General features: G+C 35.0%; 1 pseudogene; it reads left to right on the forward strand.

Moving 5' to 3' along the window:
* The first annotated feature begins 4,136 nt into the window (after positions 1–4,136).
* LOC105647901 (senescence-specific cysteine protease SAG39-like) lies at positions 4,137–5,321 on the forward strand (annotated as a pseudogene).
* Positions 5,322–10,456: the final 5,135 nt, after the last annotated feature.

Below are 10,456 nucleotides of genomic sequence, written 5' to 3' on the forward strand. Positions count from 1 at the left end.
TTTAATTCATCTAAATTCAAGAAATATTGTGAAGAAAAAGGTGTGATGAGACATCTCACAGCACCATTTTCCCCACAACAGAATGGCGTCGTGGAGAGAAGGAATCAAACTGTTCTTGAAATGATGAGGAGCATAATGAAAAGCAAATCGGTACTTGCAAATTTATGGGGTGAGGCTGTTAAAACTTCAGTTTATGTGTTGAACAGGTGTCCGACGAAGAGTGTAGAGGGGATGACACCATATCAAGCTTGGTGTGGGAAGATCCCAAATATACACCATTTTCGTGTATTTGGTGGTCTTACTCACATCAAGACAACATCACCTCATCTCACCAAACTTGAAGACAACAGCGTAAAAGGAGTCATGCTTGGATACGAGGAAGGATCAAAAGCTTACCGAATCTATGATCCAATCAAAAATAAGCTAATAATAAGTAGAGATGTCATTTTCGAAGAAAAAAAGAGCTGGTCATGGCAGTCTGAAAAGAAAGAAGAGGAGCTGGAGAGTGTCGGTACCTTTGCTGTACAATTAAGAGATACAGGGGGCACTACAACGGTATTGGAGGAGGGGGAAGTGTCGCCTCTATCCTCGGTACAAACCCCTCCTACCAGTACATCAGACTTAAATTCTAACAACTCTACTCCGCCACAAAAGTACAGGTCATTGCAGGAAATCTACAATGAAACTAGAGAAGTTGACACAGAGATAGGCCTGTGCTTCTTGTCTATGGAGGAACCAACACAGTTCGAGGAAGCAAACTGCAATGAAAATTGGCGGCAAGCAATGGAGATGGAGATTGAATCAATCCAGAAGAACAGAACTTGGGAGCTTGCAGATTTGCCCAAGGATCATAAAGCTGTAGGGCTCAAGTGGATTTTCAAGCTGAAGAAAGATCCAAATGGGAAGATAATCAAGCATAAAGCCCGACTTGTAGTAAAGGGCTATATGCAGAAATATGGAGTCGATTACAAAGAGGTGTTTGCTCCAGTTGCGAGGATTGAGATGGTAAGAACAATTCTTGCATATGCAGCACAAAGGCAATGGAAAGTTCACCATATGGATGTCAAAATAGCATTTCTAAATGGTGAACTCGAAGAGGAGGTGTACGTGCTGCAGCCTGAAGGATTTATTGATAAGAATCATCCGCAGAAGGTGCTTAGACTGTATAACGCCTTGTATGGCCTAAAACAAGCCCCAAGAGCATGGAATGCCAAGCTGGACCGGAGTCTCATATCACTAAATTTCAGAAAATGCCCATTCGAGCACGCAGTTTACATGAAGGAAACAGACAATGATGTTACTGTGGTGGGAGTATACGTAGATGATCTTATCCTCACAGGATCAAGTGCAACTTTGATTGATAAATTCAAGCATGAAATGAAGAAGGTGTTCGAGATGAGTGACTTGGGACTCCTAGGTTACTACTTGGGAATCGAGGTGAAACAAAACTCAGAATTTATAACTTTATGCCAATCGAGTTAATGCCAGCAAGATTCTTGAGAAAGTAGGGATGTCAGATTGCAATAGCTGTCATATACCCATGGATCCAAGGTACAAACTGAGTAAGCAGGATGAGGAAACACCAGTTGACGCTACTGCATACAGAAGCATTATCGGGAGTCTTGGATATCTGGTAAATACCCGTCCTGATCTTGCTTATTTAGTTGGGGTGGTTAGCCGATATATGGAAACTCCAACAACATCACATATGAATGCTGTTAAGCAAATCCTTCGATATGTGAAAGGAACACTTGATCTCGGAATCGTGTATAAGAAGAATCAGGAGTGTGAGGCGCTGATTGGGTATAGTGATAGCGATCTTGCAGGTGATATGGATGACAGGAAGAGCACAACTGGAATTATGTTTTTCCTTGGTGAAAGTCCAATTACTTGGGTTTAACAAAAACAAAGAATTGTTGCTCTTTCTTCATGCGAAGCAGAGTACATTGCAGCAACAGGAGGTACCTGTCAAGGAATATGGCTTACAAAGATAATTGCAAGTTTGAGAGGCAATAATCAACTTAAGCCTATTCTAAGGATAGACAATAAATCAGCAATCTCTTTGGCCAACAATCCAGTTCATCACGAAAGAAGTAAACATATCGATACAAGGTTCCACTTTATTCGTGACTGTGTAAAAAATGGAGATGTCAAGCTGGATTACACTAGAACAGAAGTGCAGCTGGCGGATATTCTAACTAAACTGCTGGGAAGACAAAGATTTCTAGAGCTAAGGGACAAGATTGGAGTCAAGCAAGTTTAAGGGGGTGATTGTTACCTTATAAATTTGCTGACTAAATTTAAATTGCTGCTGTTATTTTGTTATTTTGTTGACTGAATTTTTGCTAGAAAGTTGGAGTAGTGGCTAATAAAATGTGGAACAGAAGCAGTCCACTTTGTAGCTATTCTTTAGCATAATAGTAGCCGATTTTGCTGTAACAAACTCCCTCTACAGACTATAAAGAGGAGAGTAGATTAGAGGTTTTTTCCATCTTGTCTAATAAAATAGAATCAAGTTTTTCCTCTAAAAAATGTGTACTCTATCTGCAGAATTTAAGTGCGGCAGTAAGAGTTCTATTTTGTTTATCTTAAGTAGGTCTTCCGCTTACTGTATTTCCAACAGTGGCTCTGCTTTCCAGTTCTACTCAGGTGGAGTATTTACAGGAGATTGCGGAACTGAACTCGACCATGGAGTTACTGCAGTTGGGTATGGAACAAGCAGTGATGGAACCAAGTATTGGTTAGTGAAGAACTCATGGGGAACTTCTTGGGGTGAAAATGGATACATTAGAATGGAAAGAGATATTGATGCTAGCGAAGGTCTTTGTGGAATTGCGATGGAACCTTCTTACCCAACTGCATAATTAAAATTAAGTGGCAGAAAAGAAAATATGGGTCAATCTTAAAATATAAATACATTTTCCAAAAATTTAAGCATTTAGTATGCTACTATTTTATTCTGTAAAACTCAGTACTGCATGCAGTTTTTATGTGTAAAGGTTTATTTTGGTAATGAAATGGTATAAATATATCATATATGGCTCTTTCTCACTTGTACTTGTACTCCAAGCACCAAATTTTCAGGCAAATGATAAAATCTCAACTATAAAATTTGCTGATAGGTTAGCAGATGGAGTGTCCCTTTATGTTTAGTCAATTGAAAATATAACCTTAAAAAATAACTTTGAGGAATGTTGTACCTATCATTGTGTTTGGTACATTCGAAACTAGAGAAATTAACTGTAAAAAATATCAATAAATTAATATGAAACTAAAGTAAGATATAAATATTTAAACAATATCAAATATGATTTTCCCTTTTAAAAATCAATTTCATTTAATTTATCAAAGTTAAGAAATATGTATTTATTTATAGTTTTTCTTGAATATATTTATAAAAAATATAAATTTTATTATTATTTTTTTATCTTACGGAAGAGGAAAATTTATCCCATAAAATTAAGATCGAACTGCCCAACCTTGAAACCTGTGTTAGAATTAGCAATAGCAATAGGTTATAAGAAAGTCTCCGAATTTTTTTTTAGAAGGATGTTTTTAAAACTTCTGACACGTAATATAAATTTTCATTTGCTAATACTAAGCTAAGCCAAGTCCTTCGACATATTGATGCCAATGGTGTGGTGGTAACTCTTGACATCTTCTTCAAATCTTTCTGATAATAAAAATGGATTTTCAATAAATTTGAGGTGAAGCAAAGACATGAACAAGAAGCTGAGGATAGCACAACAGACAAATCCAAAACAATATACTCCCCCTACAGGTCCGTTTGCTCTTAAATTGTCTAATGTAAACCAAATCCATTTTTGTGAAATTATGAATAAGAAATTAATAATTAGTTAAATAAAGTTTGAAATAAAATGAAAAAACAGCTCCTTAGAACAATGAAAACAGAAGTAACGAATCTTCTACGGACATAATTTCACCTGTCCTTATCGGATACTACTTGCCAGTTCCACCAGCTACTACTATTAATAATTATAATAATCATGTGTAACACAGTTTCAAACAAACCTATAAATACCTGTAGTCTCAGAGAGAAAATGTGCACAATCAACTTTAATCCTTTATCTACATAAAAATCACATTGTCACTGTTTTATTTACACAGTTGGTGCAATGGCTGTAGTAGTACTACTTGAAAACAAACTAATCTTTGTTACAGTGTTAGTGATGGGGTTGTGTGCTTGCCGAGGTTGGTCACGATTCCTCTACCAAGCTTCGTTGGAGGAGAGGCATGAAATTTGGATGGCTCAACATGAACATGTTTATAAAGACGCGATCGAAAAGGAGATGCGCTTTCGGATATTCAGGGAGAATGTGGAATTCATTGAATCTTTCAACAAGGCTGGGAATAAGTCTTATAAGCTAGGGATTAATGCATTTACAGACATCACTAATGAGGAATTTCGTGCATTGCGAAATGGATACAAGAGGTCTTCTTGTTCAAGCTCATCAGTAACAAAGTCATTCAAATATGAAAATGTCACTACAATTCCATCTAGCTTGGATTGGAGAAGCAAAGGAGTTGTTACACCCATCAAAGACCAAGGTCAATGAGGTAAGTCACTTGGACTTCATGTAAACAAGTCAGGGTTTCAAAATCCTGATAGTCCATCCCTTTAAGAATTGTGATAAAAGAAAAAAATAGGAAAAGGAAAAAAGAAAGAAACCTCTTAACATTATATGAATTGCATGCAAAAATGCAGGATGTTGTTGGGCATTCTCTACGGTGGCAGCTATGGAAGGGATCACAAAACTCTCAACTGGGAAATTGATATCTCTTTCAGAGCAAGAATTGATTGACTGTGAAACAAGTGGAATAGACCAAGGCTGTGAGGGTGGTCTTATGGATGATGCCTTTGAATTCATTATTCAAAATAATGGCCTTATGACTGAAGCAAATTATCCTTACCAGGCAGAGGATGAAACTTGCAACACGGAGAAAGCAGCAAATCATGCTGCCACAAAATCACAAGTTATGAAGATGCGCCAGAAAACAATGAGGAGGCCTTACGCATGACAGTGGCAAACCAACCAGTTTCTGTTGCCATTGATGCTGGTGAATCTGCCTTCCAACACTACTCGAGTGGAATATTTACTGGAGATTGTGGAACTGAATTAGACCATGGTGTCACTGTAGTCGGTTATGGGACAAGTGATGATGGGAATAAGTATTGGTTAGTAAAGAACTCATGGGGAACTAGCTGGGGTGAGGATGGATACATTAGAATGCAAAGAGACATTGATGCTAAAGAAGGCCTATGTGGAATTGCCATGCAGCCTTCCTATCCAACTGCATAAATGATGGAAGAATCTTTCTATTAAAAGAAATAGACAAAAAAGAAAAAAAAGAAAAGAGAAGAAAAGAAAAGGAATGATGGGTGAACCTTCATCTAGGGTTCCCCTTTGCTGTGTATGTTTTTAGTTAGCTCCATTTCTGTGGACTTTGTACAACAATTTATCTACATATGAAGGTTTTAGTTTGATTTGGAAATGGAATCATGGAATGGATGTTGGTAACTTCTTTGCTATTATACATCAAAGCACCAAATAGTAACACAAAAAAATAAAATCTAAAATTTTGATATGTTGCTTGGTTTGCTGTGCAGGCAACATCCCCCATTCGGCGCTTTATAATAATGTGGTCTCGACTAATAGTTTACCAAATACAACCTATGAAAAGGCCTAAGGTCCTACTTTACAGGAAGATTGCCTAAGCTTTGCATCTTCATTCTTCACTTCTACTTAAAAAAAACAAAAACAATGCATCGTAAGAAGTGTTCCTAAATGGATGATGTTCTCAGAATTATCCAAGAATATCTTGTCCTAACTGCAGGCGATAATCTACCAGGGGAGGGAGAAAAATAAAATGAAGCGTAAACATCAAATCACTTGATGACAATTAGCTGACCTAGAGATAAATATCAGATAATATGTAAAGAATGGCATCGACTATGAATATCCTCTATTCCAGTAAAAAAAAAAAATCAGATTCTAAACATTAAGTTGGAACCATGGACAACAGAAAAAAACAGAGACAGCCAGAATTGATCTACATAATGTTGTACAAAGAGAAAAATAAGAATAGAACGGCATCATTAAACACAGGCTTGCAAAGTTATCAAGTGTACAAAACAATCATAAGGAACCATTAAATTTCATCATATGGACCTACTCTATTGAATGGAGGAATAGTCACTTTCCCGAATTGGGGTGGGACTTGGTGCAAAGGACCCAACGTCCCTTGGCACGTCGACGTTTCAACACTGCCCTCCCACTAGTGGTGCTCATCCTTCGACGAAAACCATGAGTCCGGGCCAAAGACTTCCGGACCTGTTCCTCTTAGTTTGACAAAGAGCAGCTTTGCCAGCTCTCACCACTAGGCCATAGCCTCTCTGCTTTCTTACCTCAGCATTAGAATTTAAATCCAATCCCAAAGATAAACCTGCAAATTTAATTCCATGCAATGATACTTTTTTAACTCCTCAAGTTTTTCACTTCAATGCTTCTGCCAGTATTGAACATGGTACATCAAGCTCTGACAATGTGAATATGCATCATATTTCTATTTCTGTTCTGCACTAAATCCAACTGAGATTTGATTTGAGTACCTTCCCTCAAACTAGAAGAAAATTAAAACTCTAGCAACAAGTGAAATTGTATCTTCAGTTTACATTATTCAACATGTCCTTGTTCTCTCATTAAAGCTGACTTACACGTTAACTCATTTGATGTGCTACCTAACTCTTTAAAGTGTATATTATTGCTACAAACTTTAACCTGTATATACTAAAAGAAGGAAATAATGAGATAATTATCCAAAGTATCAATGCTGCTTTAACATTTTAAGCTTAATTTTTAAACAGGAGTTTTTGTTTATTGTCCCAACGTTTATCAACATTTACCTATCCAAAATTGCTTCTTGAGCATTTACAAAGTAATTTTCTAGCTCAAAGAAACAAAATTTACTTTCAATTATATTCCTAGAAAATATTATTTAAAAATTTGGTAAACCAAAGAATTCCGAAACGTTGTTCGAGACATTTCCTATAGACATTTTAACTTCTGAATTTGACAAATTCAAATATGCATTTTATCTCCTAAAAGTACCAAAAAGAGATACCCTTGAAAACCTTTCACCTTAAAGCTCTAGAATATCACTCAATCAAAGTAATTCAAACCTCAAATATCAACAAAAGATGTCCGGAACAGAAGATAACAAAAACAACAATAACCAGAGCATAATTTGAGTTCATTGCAATTACCTGAGAAGGAAGACCTTGACCCTTGCTATGTTGTTAAGACATAACTTGAGTTATAGGTCTCCAAATTGAATCAAATTTAATTCATTAGAAAGCTAAGACAAATTGCTACAAATTTTATGAAGGGACCATGGCCCAGATCAATCTGTAAGATGGCAAACAAAAGATAGGAACACAGACCAACAGTCCAGACCTGATTCAGCAGAACCAAGTCCAATGTTATTAAATTCCTACTTATCCAAACACTCAAATTAAACCAATCTAAAACCAGGGAAGTCTTAAGATACAGGAAAAAACTTTCATGATAAACTCAGAACATAATCTTGCCATTATAGTGGTCAAAATGGGCACTAAATTCAGAGATGCATGTGGCCCAGCATAACAGAGTCAGTTTGGGTGTTTTAGCTATAAGTTGAGCTATATATATCCAAATTTAATACAAGAGGATGGGTTGGAAGTCTAAGAAGTAGACCTACAACTTTTATGAAGGGCTTAGACACAGATGGGAAATAAAAAGGATAAAAAATAGTCCTTAATTTCACCCAATAACACATTTTCCTAATTTCAGCTTACTTTAACCATGAAAAAGAATATGCAAGACAAAAGATACAAGGTAGAGATTTCTACCACATACTAAACACTCATCAATCATCATTTTTAGAGCATAAACCAACAAAAAAAAATAAGAGAAAACTTAAGCCCTTTATCCCTAGTAGGTTCGACCTCTCTTGGAAGAAGAAGAGGAAAATGTTTTCCACTTCAATCAAACATGTGATCATGCTTAGAAATCACCCAAGAGCATGTTTATACAACCAAGGTTCGATAATTCAAATCATTTCATACAAAATCTAAAATATACACATAATAGCATAAATGCACAAAATAAAGAATTGAAGTAAGGTTAGTGTGTTTATGAACACTAACCTTAAACACAAGGTTTAACAAGCTTAAATCAAACTCTTTAAGCCATTGCTTTGCCTTTCTCTTCGCTGGAAGGTTCTCCACCCTCTAAGTGTAAGAAACTCAAAATCAAAACAAAGAAAACAAATAACAGAAGAAATTGGAGCATGATTAAGCATGTATATGCTAAAAGAAAACTCTAAACCCAAAAATAATGAGGTTATCATGAAATCACTTACTTGACCCAAGTAGGAAAATCTCCAAATTTCTTGAAATTAGTCACCAAAAATCACTTCTCTAGTTTTACTGTCTAAGATTAAATACTTAAATCAAGTTGGATGGGGTGAATTTGGTGGATTTAGCAAGTAGAAGTTAAAGAAAAACAAAGAGAAGAAGGAGAGGAAGTTGGCGTCAAAAATGGAGAAGAAGAAGAAGAAGAAGAAGAAAGTGTTACTCAAATAATTGAAGTTGACTTTTATAAAGCAATTAAAGGGTAGTTTGGTCTTTTCCCATAATTGGATGGCTAGGATTGAGTCAATGTAATCTAATCTAATGGCTACAAATATTCTGCAATTAAATTCCTTCAAAGTATTATTTATCTCCACAAAATTCTCAAATTTACTCCATTAAAATAATTCCTCAAATTTCCTTAATTAATATAACACCATAATTCACTATTTACTAATTATCTAAATTCTCCAAAAATATTCATTACTTACTTTCTACCCATAAAAACCATCCATGCATGCTCCAAAAATATTAAAGAACATATAAAACATATATAGTAATTTTTTCGGACCAAAATAATACCTATTACCGGACCGGTAGTACTATTCACAGACCAATGGTACTATCCATAGACCGGTAAACTACAATTTCAAACACAAGAAAAAATAGGGCGTTACAATAGTTATTGCGTTTAGAACTATTTCACAAATCTTAAGCAAAATTAGAAAACTAATAATAACTCATATTGTGATTTACACTGAATGTAGAAGGACAAATTAGAACTCGGTATAATCACAATATAGAAATCCAGAGTTCTAATGTTCCACATACATAAAGCTTATTTACGTTTAGAAATAGAAACTCATTAACAACTTTGCATTTTTGAAAAGATTAACAGTTGTGTAAACAAAATATAATCAAGCAGAACTTCAGAAAATAAAAAAAGATAAACACAGAGATTTATAGTGGTTCGGGACTAACTCGCCTACATCCACTCCCCAAGACTTATCTTGAGATCCTCCACTATGTTATCTCTTTTCAAGGGTAAGAGACAAATGTTTCACTCCTTGATTACCCGCAAGTATACGGATCGCAACGTAGTAATAAAAAGATCGATCCCATGAGGAACATGTTATATCCACTTTACTACTTATCCTTAACACTTATGTTTACAGCAATAAAACATGAAATAATCAAACTGTAGTCCTATTTAAATTATAATTAAATATACTACTTAATTCTATAGATAAAAATATAGTAGAATACTTAGAAGAATTGATTATGCACTGGATTTTCTTTTTCTATAGCAAAACGTGTAACATGCAATAAACGATTCTTTAATCACATATTGTAAAGTATAACCTCTTGGTATAGAATTATTCTTTTTATTATATGCATTTCTACATACAACAAATCCCTTACTTTATCAAATATTAATCCTAACTCTTATTCTTTGACTATTTCAATAAGATAGACTTAACTTTGACAAACCAAGTTGAAGATTCACATGCAAGCCCAACTAACTGAATTCTATCTCTTTGATCTTTACTGAATTATTTCTTTCTGAGAATATAATTAAGTAAACTTGATTAAACAAAGATCAAAAGATAACTTAAAGAACTTTTATTGAATGAAACCAAATAATATTGTTGCTTTGCCTAGAAAAGTAATGAAGAACAACATACAAACAGTCTTTAATAAAACAAGAGAGAGATATAAGTAATCAAACTCAAGCCTCCAGAGGGCATCACACCTTGAGGAACTCTTTGATGTTCTTTGCACAAACAATAATAAGCGACTCTTGTCAACTTATTTCTAAGCACTAATTTTCTTTTCTATTATATTCTAATACTATTTTTTCTTCTGTCTTCTTTTCTATTTTTCTGAGTCTGTTCCTCTTAATTTGGATTGCAATTTATAGAAGAGGAAGAGGATGTTGGTTATGATGGTGATTGGTTGTCCAAAATGTGCTTCGAATGACTTATGTTGGGAGAAATTCTGACCTATTCATGTAGGGATATGATTTTCTGGTGAAAATGTAGCAGT

This window comes from Jatropha curcas, chromosome 8 (assembly GCF_041381405.1).
Source record: "Jatropha curcas cultivar XTBG-Jc1 chromosome 8, XTBG_Jcur_1.0, whole genome shotgun sequence".
In the NCBI taxonomy this organism is placed as follows: domain Eukaryota; kingdom Viridiplantae; phylum Streptophyta; class Magnoliopsida; order Malpighiales; family Euphorbiaceae; genus Jatropha; species Jatropha curcas.